Below are 15,287 nucleotides of genomic sequence, written 5' to 3' on the forward strand. Positions count from 1 at the left end.
AGCACCTGCAATGACTGAGGAAGATGATCCAGTGATGCTGGAACAAAAGAAAGAAGAGTTGGAGCGGATGGAGAAACTTAAGGAATCAACTGTATGGGGTTTACTCATTGTCACCTGAAGGGAAAAAGGTGAATGCAAAACTGATAACCTGCAACCTATGCAACAAAGTAATTTCCTGTGGGAATGTGAAACAGTACACATTCAGGACCATGGTAATGAGAAAACAACTGCAGGCAATTCATTCATCCAGGTTCGCTCTTGCATAAAGAAGGCATCAGCAAGAGACAGAAGAGGCCGAAGCAGCAATATTGTCAGTGGCCTCTTCTTCGGCTACTGCAATATCTTCAACTACTTCAGCGTCATCAGCAGCTTCACCACCACCTGCTGCATCAGTCCTTCCAGTAGCACCTTCTACTTCTTCTGTTCCACTAGCACCTCCATCATTACCGGGTGCATCTGTCCCTGCATCAGTACCTGCTCCTGGTACTGCAGTTCCAGTACATCTGTTGAGGCAGAACATAAAATTATAGAGCAGTATAGGAGTAGTGCAATATATTGTCTCCTCTGTCATACTGTCATTGTTGCAGGAGAGTGAGATATGACCATACATCGTGAGCTTGTCATGGCTCGCATTGTACTCTCCAACACCCTAACTTTTTCCTTGGTTGTACTCCTGTTTCCTGTGAAGACCTTTTTTTTTGTTCTTCGATCATGATGATCTTTGAAAAAAAGATAAACTTCCAGAAAAAAATCTTGAAAAAAAAGTTCTTTTCAGAACTAACCAAATATCTCAAAAGAAAAAGAGCTTGTACCAATATTTACCATATTTTTCAAGTATTAGAAATAATGCATTGTAATTAATATAAAGATAAATAGAAAGTGTAAGGTAATTTTAACATCTGTCTTATGGGTACTTTATAGTAGATGGTAAGTTAATAATACTCTTTTACAGTGATATTTGATAGTATTTCATAAATATAACACAAAGTCAATCCATAAATGTTTTCCTTTTTATGTGTTTTCAGACAAAACTACCATTTCTCTTACACTACTATGTTAGCAATTATAACATTTACAGTTCAAGATGATCATATGGATCATATGAAAATAAGGTAACTGCCTTGTAAATGTTTAGGCAGTCTGTGCTTAAACATAAGAGTAGTATCATTATATTCTGTCCAACCTGTGTTATTCTTTAAGTAGATTGTGTAGTGTCCCGATGATGCAGTCTCCCCATGATGGAAAATTAGGGCCCTAGTAGTGTAAGTGCATCCTGAAATAGAAGTTTGAGAAGCAGTAAAGTTAGAAATAGAAGTATTTATTTTTCTGCTTTTGACAGTACATCTTTGAATCATAGAAATTACATATTTGGTTGCCATTATCAAATTAAGTGTGGAGCCAAGTTCTGAGTTACAGTTTAGACATAAGTTGTTTTGCAGAGCTTTATATATTAAACTGTTAGATGGAATACATTTGCAATCAGGTATTGTTGGATTTACAAATCTTTCAAAGTTTGTAACAGTGATGTTTGAATGTAGACAATTTAAGCATTCATGTTCCGAAGAGTAGCTTATACCGGACTGGTCACAACTCGGGTGAGTTTCAGTAGCTATTATTCCAAGAACAACCATACAGAAGTTGTTGGCATCTTGTTGTTCATTATTAAAAAGAAAATACATTTCTACACATATCTACCATATCTGTTATGGCACTTGTAGAGTGGCATATGTGGTTGTCTGAGAGAATCTGTTCATAAAGATATATAATTGTTTTACAGAAAATTTGATCTAAATGCTGGTTGGTCATTTCTTCGACAAATGGTAGGTAAAAAGATTAACAATTATATTGCTGTAGCAATTTAAGCCATTCTGATTTGGAAAATTACATCTTGTCATTGACATGTGTTTGGTTTTCTTGGTCTTTTTTTAGGTACTTTCAATTCTTTGTCATTGTAGTTTGTTTACATTTTTATTTTAAAAAACATTTTAATTTTTAACAAAATGGGACATTGACCGAGATAAATAATATATCTGTTTTGATAACGATTATATTCAGTTACACAGCTACTGTTGCCATTGTGGGCTCATCAGAATCAGTAATATACAGTCCTGTAAGTTTTTGTAACTTAAGATGGAGCAACATATGCCATACTCTCTTTGAATACTGTTGAACCAATGTTAATGAGTGCATAATCTAAGCTTAGTCCTTGCAATTTGTGTATCCGCATAAGCCAAATAAAGACAAAACTGCTCTCTTTTATAACTTTTTCAGAAGAATCATGCCGCACATTGGGAGATATGTTTTGCTATTTAATATGGTCAAATTTGACCACAATTAATTCAATGTCTTCTGTTTTTTCCAGATGTAACAAAGTCCACTACAAATCCACTGGCACCATTTATTAGTCCTTCTTCTACATTTAAATTTTGATGTAGAATTACACAACAGTTTTTACATAGCTGTAAATCTTCCTCTGATCCCGCTGTACATGGAACAGATTGTTCTATCTTTTGTAATTTATTAGCGAAAGTTTTGCTTATTATTATGTTTAGTGTGTGATTCTCCACTTTATCTTTAGAAGGAAAGTGTACAATTCTTTCTTCTTCCAGATATAGCATTTTATAGTTTAGTTGTACACATTCTTCTACAGTTGGCATTAAACAAGGCACGGGTTGTGATTTTGAAAGAAGGGAATGCATAACTTCAGCAGCTAAATGAAGGCTAGGAAATACATTTCCTGCATTCCGTGTCCTTTGCATATCCTTTGCTTCATTTGTTACAATACCATGGCAAATGTCTTTCAATATACTGGCATATCCGTGCATAAGTTGCCTCCTCCATAGCGAGAGTTTCTTCGTTGCTTTCGGACCCCACGGAAGCGGGTCCCGTCAAATTTTTTCTCTCCAAATCCTCCCAATCACTTAAAGGAAAACGAAGCCATGTGTGGTTTTAAAAGTATTTATTCCCAATCAGCCACTTGTCAAACGCGTTTCGAGTGCACTGCACCCTTGTTCACTGACAAGGAGATTTGATTTCCGTGGCCATTTTACTGTGTTACACACGTCATTTTCTTAAACTACAATTTCAGTGTATGTGAAGAGAGACTCGTAGTTTTTCATATATTCAATATAGTATACCATTGACAATATGTTTTAAAACGCTTATGACAATTATATATCGATAGTATGCATGTCGTTTAATTGTAAACTGTATAAAATATATACACTTATAATTTGGGCGTTAATGGTTAATTATTTGCACATTGCACTTTACGTCTTTTTTAGAATCAAATTATGCCCCAGTGGGCTATCACTCATAATTTGCTTCAAGTGATTGGAAGGATTTGGAGAGAAAAAAATAAATATATATACACATACATATATATCTATATATGTAAACTTGAAGCATTCATAGACATCCAGCGTGTAGCACGTAGCTGAAATGAACGCACAAACTCCTCTTCGTCGGTGAATAAAATGATTATTTATTTACTCCCTTCTGTCTACCATGACACGTTTCGGCCGGTATATATATATATATGTCACCAGTATGTAGTTATAGGATTATGTTTCCATATATAAATCGTTACTTGACTTGCCTATATCTTTGGTGCTGTTTGACGAATCTTCACAAAACTTTCCCCAAAAAGTGCCATGGTGAGTCTTGTGTATGGAAAGTTTCAGAGTGATCCGTCAAGCGGGGGCTGAGGAAAAGGAAAGTAACAAAAGTGTGTTTTCCTATGTTAATTCCTAAAGAACCATTAGACACGCCTACAGCCCGAACCGCTAGATGGAATTACACCAAATTAGGCAGAAAGTTAGCTTTTAGTCCGCAGACTTTGCTTTTTGCTGTTTGGTGTAAATCCGTTCAGTAATTGTTGGGAAATTTAAGAAAATATAGAAATACAGTTAGTGATATATAGGGCCACGATGACTTCGTGAAAAATAACCAGCTCATGCAGGGAAATGTAGAGCTTTGATTAGCTGTCAACACTTCAAACATGAAGTGTTGGCAGCCATCTTGGGACTTGGCTTCAGTCAAGTCACACAAAATTGTTTTTTTTAAAAAGACAAGTAGGCAGAGCAGGATTACCCTGACCCCAAGCCTTGGTCTTGGGGTCCCCATGGGGCCCTGCCAGGCCAAAAAAGTGTTTTTTTTAAAAACAATTGTGGTAAAAAAGCAAAAAGCAAACGCACGCTCCCATGTTTGCTTTAAAAAAAATCCTGGATGCGCCAGGTCTCCTGGGCATATTATAAAAATAGGAAGGGGCGCATGGGGCCCACCTCCTAGGGCTTATGAAAGCCCTGGGGACCACCAGCTCCCCGGGGCATTGGTTTTTATGCATGCAGGCGTGCCCATGCAGCACCCCCGTGCCCTTGCCCTGGGGACCGCCACCTTCCCGGGGCAAATGTTTAGAAAAGAATGCTGGGGGCCTGTGCGGCCCTCCGCCACAGCCCTGGGAACTGCCACCTCCCTTGAACACTTATAAAATATGTATGCATGTGGGCCCCAGTACTGTCACCTCCCTGGCGGTAAACATGAAATTAATACGGGGGACTCACGGGGCACCTTTGCAACCTCGGGGACCACCAACTGCCCTGAGCAACTCATTCAAATTAAGGGGGGGCGCGCGACCCTCCCCCCCGCAGCCACGAGTGCCACCCTCATGGAGCCATGGATTTCCTCCGGAGACAGCCACCACCCAGGGCTGGCTCCTGCTATGTCTCGGGGTGACCACCCCCAGGACATAGCTGTTTGCTGTGGCTTGGTGGGAGCTTTAACGGCTCCCACCAAGTCACAGCATACACTCTGCTTTCAGCAAGCGTGTGGGGAACTGCTCTTGCTTGCTGGAAGCTGAGCTTTTGTCTGTTTCCCTGCCCTCTTTCAAGCAATCAGAGAAACAGACAAATTGCTTTCATACACAGGGGTCTGCATGTTTAACAGCTCCCTGTGTGTGGAAGCACTGCCAGCTCCCATAGGAGGGGGGGAGCCGGCAGGGACTGCGGGGGCATTCAGGCTCCCTGCGATCCCAGTGCAGACTGGGTGGTCTGGGGGTACCCAGGAAACCATGACCGGGCCCCAGGGGATGGAATCCCCTGAGCCGAAATCAGCCCGGGGAGGGGGGTCGCGTGCCTCCTCCATAGTATACTGGCCAGGCCCCGGGGACAAAAATGCAGCCCACCTCCCCTATTAAAAATAAATTAATTAAAAGGCCAGGCCCAGGGGGATGGGGTCCTCAGGGATGAAATTGGCCCGGGGAGGGTTCTGCGCAGTCCCCCTGCCCCACTATATTGTGGCTGGTCATGATGGAGATGTTTGAATCCTTGCTTTTCTTGAGCACAATATTTTAAATAGTGTCAGTGATGGGGGGGTTCTTTCTTGTCATGTGCTGCTGAGACCAGAGATGTGTTCTAAACTTTTAAAACTAGAAGTATGTAAACTTGCCTTGAAACCCCACCCTTTTGGCCCTGCCCTATATACATTAGTGGTATGCAACATCTTCTGGCCCTTTTCCCAGTATGATGGACAGCTTACTAAAAGGCCCCCGGAACGCGTTTCCCGCCGATTTCGGAGAAGGGGTCTTGATGCCTAAGAATAAGATCGCATCTCTACCAAAGAATCACATACTTCTGTAAAGTACAAATCATCCAAGTGTGCTTTCTCTTCAGGTCCACTTTATAAAGTTATCTGGTCAAGACGCCCGAAAAACAATCACATTTACAAAGTTACAGAGGGAGACATTTCCTCGACGTCCTTTACACAATTGTAGTGTAGGAGATGCACTACACATTTACCCAACGAGGTAGCACTTACTAATTAGCCAGTAGAAAGTACTCCAGTTGGTAAAAAGTGTTGCACAAAACGGTTAAATACACAGGGCAGGATTCAGTCTGGCACGATGCTCATTTCACAGAAATGAAACCTCAATGGGTAGCACTAACAGATATAAACAAACCAGGTCCCCACGTTGAAGCTGTACTTTTGTAAAGTACTAATCATTCTAACTTTGTACACATGGCCAAGGCAAAGCAAGTATGTTCTTTCTGTATTTATACCGAAACGTATTTGCATCCTTGTTTTTCTTGTGCGCAGTATCTCACGTAGTGTCTGTGACAAGCGGGTTATTTCTTTTAGAGATCGAATTCTAAACTAAAGTATGTAAACTTGCCTAGAAGCCCCGTTCCTTTGATCGCAACCCATATACATTAGCGGTATGCAACGTCTTTCCGCCCTTTTCCCGGGATGATGGACAGCTTACTAAAAGCCCCCCCCCCCCCCAAGAGCTACGATCTCATCTCCAACAAACAAACAAAGAAGTGTTTAAATCTGTAAAGTACAAATTATTCAAGTATGTTTTCCCTGCAGTTCCACCTTGTAGTTATTTGTTGAAGACGCTTGAGGAACAATCATACTGGCAAAGTTACAGACACACAAGGTTACTGGAGACATTTCCTCTGCATTCTATACACAGCTGTAGTGAAGGAGATGCACTATACATTTACCCAACCGGTTAGCACTTACTAATTAGCCAGTAGAAAGTACTCCAGTTGGGTAGAGGTGTTGCACAAACCGGTGGCCTCTTCTTGGATAAATACGCAGGGCAGGATTCATTCTGGCATGATGCTCATTTCACAGAAATTAAACCTCAACAGGTTTCACTAAGGAAATAAAATGTAAACATCTGTTGAAATTCACTGAAAAAACCAAAGGTTACAGGGATGTTATAATTAGGAAATATAATTTTTTTTAAACTATAAAATTCACTGAAAAAACCAAACGTTACAGAGACGTTATAGTTAGGCTTACATTTCACTCGTACAAAACCAGTGAAATTCAGCAGGTATAGTAATGAGCTAACTATAAGTTACAGCCCCGCAATGCACTGCTTATAACCTGACATATTACATTACTCATGACATGGCCAGTGACATCTCAAATTACATCACTGATGACATCATCCACAGAAGCACTGACACACCCACTCACACCCCTATAAAAACTCTCTGACACCCACTCACCCACTCACACACCCACACAACCGCTCACATACCAATTCCCAGACTCATACAAGTACTCACACAACCACTCACTCATCCATAGAGCCACTCATACAACCAGTCATTTACCCATACATCCACTCACAGAACTACACACTCACCCATACAGGTACTCACACACCCACTTATTAACCTAAACAGCCATTTATACACCCACTCACTCACCCATAATCTCTCAACACAGCAACTCACTCATGCAAGAACTCACACAACCACTTACATACCCATTCACTCATCCATATAAGCACTCACACATCCATGCACTCACCCATACATCCATTCACACAGACACTTACTCTACAGTTCAGCCGCTCACACACCAACTCAACCACTTACACGGCCAGTCATTCACTCATACAGTCATTCACTCACCCATAGTCAATCACCCATACAGCCACTCACTCACCCATACAGCCACTGACATACCCACTCTCTCACCAATAGTCACTCATACAGCCACTTACTCACCCACACAGCTACTCACACACCTACGTATACACCCATGCAGCCACTCACCTTACTTTTACAAATCTATCTGTAATTATTCCAAAGTGGGCACATTCCACTATTACTGTCTTTGAACTGGATCTCCAATTCCGACGATACAGTCGCCCCCATGAGAAAGGCCAGCACCAGCAGGTCCAGCAAGCACACCAGCTGGGCAACGCCAGAACTTTGACCCGTCAAGGAAGAATGCATGCGACTGGAGAGACATTGGTGCTCCAGCAGGTATCCCTCAAACTTCACCACCTTCAAATGAGCCCTCAGCTAATACCACCACTGCCTCAGGGAGACCAAGAATGGCCTAACCAACCGCATCGAGGCAAGCACCAACCACACATAGGAACTCTTCAGCATCGTCAGAGAGTTCTCCTGCCCGTCTGCCACCGAGCACACGATCTGTCCTTCACAGGCCCTCTGCAACACTCTGGCAGACTACTTCCATAACAAAATATCAGATATCTACAGTAACTTTGACCCACAACCAACCAACCTCGGCCACTTCCTGACACCCATCAACGCCACCCACAGCCACCTGCTCACCAATTGGAAACATCTCCCCACACAGGCCACCACATCCATCATGAATTTGATCCACTCTGGAGCACCGACAAACCCCTGTCCCCACCGCCCTCATAAGCATCCTCAACTCACCCATCACCTCGGCCACCGTACCTGACGCATGGAAGTATGCAGGTGACAAACTGCTCCTGAAGAAACCATACGCCGAACCCGGAGTACCAAGAATTACCAACTCATCTCGCTTCTCCCCTTCTTTGCCAAGGTCCTAGGAAAAGCCATCATCGGCAGCTCACCAAACATCTGGAAGAAAACAACCTGCTCGACACCTCCTAAACCAGAATCCACACCTACCACAGCACCAAGACTGCCCTGATTGCTGCTATCAACGACATCTGACACCTCGACTGAGGTGAGACAGCAGCCCTGGTCCACATCGACCTCTCTGCGGCCTTCGACACCGATTCCGACAACACCGTCATCACTAGACTCCACTACATCGGCATCTGGGGTAACGCCCTCAATGGGATCAGTTCCTTTTTTAAATTTTTTTTATTAAAGATTTTATTGAGATAATAACAGAAGGCTAAAGGGCATCAGCAGCACATTGCAGTAAATTGAAATTCACGATAACAGGAAATCAGCAGTCTAGCACAGCTTATTTGGCCGTTTTTTGCGCATGTCTGAACTGCTATGTACTCCAATAATGTGTGCCAGCAATTAGAGCCCTGCAGACCCAAAACAAAACCTGCAGGGAGGCAGGAGAGAGAAAGAGAGATGGGGAAGGGAGACAAGAGCGTAAGGGTGAGAAAGAGGGGGTGAAGGGACGCTAGCTTCCCAGTAGAGGCGACTTCATGCACCAGTTCCTGGTTCGGCTGTTGCGCAGGGAGTCCGGTACAGTGCCTTCATTCAGTACCGTGGGGTGGGCTGAGATACCTCTGCAGTGGTTTCCATATGTCCTTGGGCTGGGAATGCATGGGCATGAGCTCCCAATAGTTAGTCAACTGTCCTTGGCAGAATATTGCGTCTCCCAACCAGTCTGTCAGGCGGGGGTAGTGCCTCAATCCCCAGCACATGGCTATCCGTCTTTTGGCAAGTAGCGGGGGCAGAGCTGCAAGCTTCCTGCGGGGTGCCAGCACATGTCACACATAGCCTAGGAGCGCAGTCAAAGGGGATTGCTCAAACTCATACTCAAACATTTCATCTATCACATCATAGATGCATTTTCTGAAGCCTACAATCGTCGGGAAGGCCCCGGACAGATGCAGGAAATCCGCCTCCGGCTACCAGGCAGTGCGCGCACCTTGCATCCTCATTCAGACCTACCCTGTGCAGCCATGTGGGAGTTCTGTAAAGGCGGTGGAGGAACTTACATTGATCAGCAGCATTCTGTAGTTAGGGGACAGGTCTTTGGCTTGTGCGCAGTAACAGGCCCATTGTGCATTCTCTATGGGGTACCTCAGTAGCTCCTCCCAACCACTAAACGTGGCAGGTACACAAATTTGCATCGCACGCTGCATGCCGGCATGCAAGTGGGTGATTAATTTACACGGCGATGGGTTGGATTAAAAAATCCTCCAGGACTTAAAACGTGGGTGGTGCCATCGGGAATGTTGCGTATCTCACCCTCAGCTTTGCGCAAAGCTGAAAGTACGTCATTTTGTCGAGTAGGCTAATGCCCTCTGCCGCAAAAGCTTCTTCCAGGTCAACAAAAGTCCCACCGGGGAACACATCCCCATTGTGCGGATGCCAAGCCTGTCGGGTCTTCTGCATGCTCCAGAGTCCTTGAGGAACGGCAGATATGGATGGCGCGGCAGGGGTACTGAGGGAGCATACATCTCCTCCAGGAGTGCTCTACGGCGCAGTTCTCTCCAAGCCCAGAACGTGAAACTGACAGTGACCACCTCAGCGCGCGGCCTAGGCTGCGGCTTATACAGTACCGAGCACAGCGGTGTGGGAGCTGCATAGTCCTGTTCAGGTGCAAAGTGTGCCATGAATTGAATGGGAAAAATCCAGTGGTAGCCCAACTGGGCCTAGGCACAATTGTAATAAAGCTCCACATCGGGAGCACGTAATGATCCCAGCTCAAAGGGCAGGGTGAGGGTCTCCCACGAGATTCTGGGGTGTTTGCCCATCCCAAGCGTGCGTTATCCAGTTGGAGCGCAGTCGGCGCTTAAATGCTGAGGTGAGAGGGAGCGGGGAATTAGTGAATACATATAGAAACTTGGGGAGTACAACCATCTTGGCGACAGCCAAGCGCCGGGCTAGGGATAGCGAAGAGAGATCCGCACCCAATCCGGCTCTTGAGCCAGTCCATAAGTCTCCTGTAATTGCACTGCCGCAGTTCATCAATATTCTTCCTTAGCCAGATCCTGAGGTACTTCACTGGACTTAGGGCCCAGCCAAGGGGATATTCTGCCTGGAACCTGTCTGTGGCTGCCGTAATCGGGAAAATGATCGATTTCCCCCAGTTGATAGTCACCCCGGAGAGGCCGCCGAACCATATAATTTCTCTGATCAAGGGGTCCAAGTTGACTGCTGGATGCTTGACATATAAGGAGACGTCATCAGCATAGAGAGACACAAGGATCACCCAAGACACAAATGCTAGGCCGAGATCTGTGTGGTGCTGCCTCAGCCGAGCATCTAACGGCTCGATCGTGATAGTAAAAAGGAGAGTAGACAGCGGGCACCCCTGTTGGGTGCCTCGAGACACGGGAAGGAGGAGGACACAATGCCATTGAGGCGGAAACGCGCTGTCGGGGAGGAATAATAGAGGGCAATCAATTTCAGAAATTTAGCACGGAGTCCTATCCAGCTCAGAAGGGTGAACATATATGGCCACTCTAAAGTGTTGAAAGCTTAAGTGACATCAAGGAATACCGCCGCCGTAGGTATCGAGGGGTTGATCTCATGCATAGTGGTGAAGAAGGGCGCAAATTGTGTGAATTGGCTCACCCAGGGACGAAACCACACTGATCGGGTCGCAGCACTAAGGGCAGGAGAGGGAGCAAGCGCCCTGCCAGGAGCTTCGCAAGAATTTTATTGTCCAGGTTAATCATTGACAGGGGTCTGTAAGAATCGCATATGAGTGGGTCGTTGTCTGGCTTCAGAATTGTGACGATTAGGGGCTCCCTGAGTGTTGGAGTAAGCGCCCCACGTTCAAGGGACTCATCATACATGTTGATCAGATGCAGTACGAGCAGAGGAACGTATTCTTTGTAGAACAAATCTGTAAGGCTGTCCAGGCCTGGAGCCTTGTCTCCGGGGAAGGCACGGATTACCTCAATCACTTCCTCCGCAGAGAAGGGATTGTCTACGTAGGTGCGGTGGCCACCATCTAGCCACCTCTCACCAGGGGTGCAACACGCCTCGGCCGACCTCTGCTGCCAGGCCCCCAATGGCAGTGGGCCCGCTTGCTCGTCCGTGACCTCAGGGAAGCTGCCCGGGTCTCAATCACCCGTCCCCGCCAGCACTTACAAAGCTGCGGGGTCCGTCGCCAAGCCTTCTCGGCGCTACCGGTCAGCCGCCTCTCCTCATGGGGCCGTAACGCAGGCCGCACCTCGTCTCCTCTGGGCTGTTCCGGCTGCCGGCCGGGTCACCTCTGCCCAGGCACCACATGAAGACCCCGCACGTTGGAGGGCCCCACCCCACAGCACCTTCAGCGCAGCAGGGCAACCCCGGCGAATCACTTCAGGCCAGGGGCCCCGTCTTCACCAGTGTCATCTGTGGTGTCCCCCAAGGCTCCTCCCTCAGCCCCATCCTCTTCAACACCTACATGATGCCGCTGGCCTACATCATCCGCATTCATGGACTCAACATTATCTCTGACACCAATGACAAGAAACTCATCCTCTCCCTCATGGCAGACTCCACCGCCACTAGATCCAACTTCCGGAATGCCATGACCAGAGTTGCCAACTGCCTGAAGCTGAACACAGACAAGACAGAAGTGCTTATCTTCAGAAAGAACAACTTACCCTGGAACGACACTTGGTGGCTCACTGCACTCGGACCAATGCCCATCCCCGTGGACCATGCCCGCAACCTCAGCATCATTCTGGACAGCCAACTCACCATGAAGCGACAGGTCAAAGCAGTGGCCTCTTTCTGCTTCCACACCCTCTGCATTCTCCAAAAGATCTTCAGATGGATCCCCATCAACACCAGGAAAACTGTCACTCAAGCCCTCGTCTTAGCCGACTTGCCAGCGGAAATTTACTCTATGCCTGAACCACCAGACAGCTCCTCTAACGACTTCAGACCATACAGAATACAGCAGCCAGACTCACCCGCAACCTTCCCAAATGAACCAGCATTGCCGCCCACCTCAAAAGTCTCCACTGGCTCCCCGTCTAGAAGAGATGTCAGTTTGAGATGCTGACCAACACCTACAAAGCCCTCCACAACATCGGACCCACCTATATCAACCACCGCCTGACCCTCAACCAACAACTCCAATCTGACTTCCTCGTCCCGTGCAACCGTTGCTCTTTCTCCTACCTCACCACCAAGTCCTGGAATGACCTCCCCCTTTGAACATTTCCTTCACTCAGAGATTCTAGAAAGGGGCTCATGGCCTGGCTCTTTGAGTAAGGTCCCCCTGACCTTCAGGGCCTGGATGCCCCCTGGGGCGATAAGCCGCACTTTACAAATACTGTTTGAGTGATTGATTTTCTTGCGTTCTGCCTAATTCCTCCTATTGCAAAGTCCTGATTAAAGTGCTTAGTGCAAACCAAAGTGTTATTGTGCAAAGATTAAAACCTACTAAAACCTTTTAAGTACTTCTTCACAGTTATAATAAATCTAGGACACAGAGTAGGTTTACAGGTGAGTAAGGAGGCCTTCCTCCCAGTTCAATCTCCAAGGTGTCTTAGTATTGAGTTCTATAAAATATCTAGATTATAACTGTCAAACTTTTCTCCCTGTTCCCTCCTCTGTTATTCCTTGGCACCGCATCAATCACAAAATATTCCAATCTCCTCACTTCACTGTTATGTTTCTCCTAAAAATGTCGGGGTACTGGGTATGTTCTATCTGTATCTTTAATTGCCTGTATATGCTATCCTATTCTGTTTTTGTACAACACATAGCTACCCAGACCGCGCCTCCCAGTGCTGATAGCAACACCAGCCGGAATACCTTACTAAACTTTAGGTTAGTGCTGGGCTTTAGAAAAGGTGGGTTTTGAGAAGTCCTCTGAGGCTAGCTTTCGATTGCTGGAATCTAAGGTCGGCTGGGAGAGCGTTCCACAGTTTCAGGACAAGTTACTCAAATGAGTGATCACTGCTTCACTCTCAGCTAATCTTAGGTACCATCAGTAGTCCTTGTTTCCCAGACTGAAGAGACTTCCTTGGAACGTAGGGGGAGAATCATTTCTGGATTATAGCACGGCGTATGCTGTTAAATTCTCTTGTGAACGAGCAGCGTTATGCTTCCTACATACAATAGTTTACAAGAACAGAGCAGAATATATACTGCATGATCACTGAAAAAAGCCCTTTACCTTTCTAAATTTCTTAAGTAGGGGGGATTTATATTCTTTCAGATTGATCCCATACTGACAATCTTTACATTTAATGCATCTTTTTGAAGCCCTTGATATTTCCCAGCCAAGTGTTTTGGTGTTGTCTTCACTCAGGACTGCTTATTGTTAAAGAGTCTCTCATAGACTTAGCCCTCCTGAATGTTAGACCTGGCCTTCTAGGGGCTTCCTTACCAATTACTGGATAATTGTTTTTAGGTGCCAGTACTTTTTAACTATCGTATGAATGGATGCCTCCTGTTTATTAAAAATCGTGATTAATCTAGAATGCATACATATCTTGGGTTTCATTCTTATCTTCTCAAACACCAATTGTTCTTACTTTTGTCTTTGCTTTCCTTTTGGCTTCTTCAATGTTGGTACGAGAGTTCCCCTTCTTCTGAAACCTCAGAGTCATTGCTACTAAAACTTTGTCCTACTCTTGCTTTTCGTCGCAGTTTCCCCTAACCATCAAACTCTCTCCTTATGGTATACTCCTCACAAGAGTCCGCAGATGGAAACTAGTGGCATGCAAGAGAGTTTTGCCGGCTGTCGGCTTCCTGACTAATTTAGACTCTAGCTTTCCATTTTTAACATATATAGTTTGGTCCAGAACATTAACTTTGGAACCATAGACTATACTTATAAAATGTAAATTCAGGGTATTTTCATTTATCCTCCCTGCAAAGCACATTGCACTCTCTGTAGTACATCGCCAGATTACAAATATTTTGTCAATAAACCAACAACAAAAGACCATAGACTGTGACCATTCTAGTTGGAAATAATTTTGGAGCACCCGCTACTCCCGCCAGCCCATATGCAAATTAGCATAGATGGGGGTGAAGCAAGTGACCATTGCGGTCCCACAAATCAGATGAAACAGTTCAATGTTGAATAGGAAATAATTATTTTCAAGACATCTCCTGATCATAATGACTACCATTTTAGTGTGCATCCAAAGTCTCAAGGGTATAGTTCCTAGAAGAAATTCCATCGCTCTTAGACCATCCTCATGTTGAATATAGTCAAAAAACATTGGGATTTGTTAGAGGACATCAACAATAACAGCCTTTTATTTGCATTCAAGTGCAATAGGAATATAAGTGACTATGTGGTCCAAGTACAAACTGAACTACCCGAGACAGAAAGTATCACACAACACTGGGGCTTAGCACCAATTATTATCCATTTCAGGTGTAGAAATTGTCATGCATGTCGATTTGCATACAATACCAAGTTTTTGGAAGCATGCACTAGAAAGTACCAATTACTGGCACACTCCAATTGTAACACTAAAAAAATTATATATGTGATTATGTGTCAGTGCATTTTGATGTATGCAGCCCAAATTACCAAATGGTTAAGCAAAGAGTATATCACTATCACAGCAAGATTCACTGCAAAGTGGAAGCTTCCCCTATTAAAACACTGCATGGAGCTCAAACACCATGAGGATTAAATAAAATGGCAAGTCCTGGAAGTACTGCATTTGTATTTACATGGTCGGAACCTCAACACACTACTACCAAGGAGAATGCAGGTGGATAGACCCCCTAAAAACCACTGAAATGGGGCTGAATCATGACAGTGAAATGAGGAATGTTGCAGCATTATCACTCCGATTAAAGGACTAGTCTTAGATTGGACATGTGGCTACATAGACTAAGTTTCAACCCCACATA

This window comes from Triturus cristatus, chromosome 6 (genome assembly GCF_964204655.1).
Source record: "Triturus cristatus chromosome 6, aTriCri1.1, whole genome shotgun sequence".
Lineage (NCBI taxonomy): Eukaryota > Metazoa > Chordata > Amphibia > Caudata > Salamandridae > Triturus > Triturus cristatus.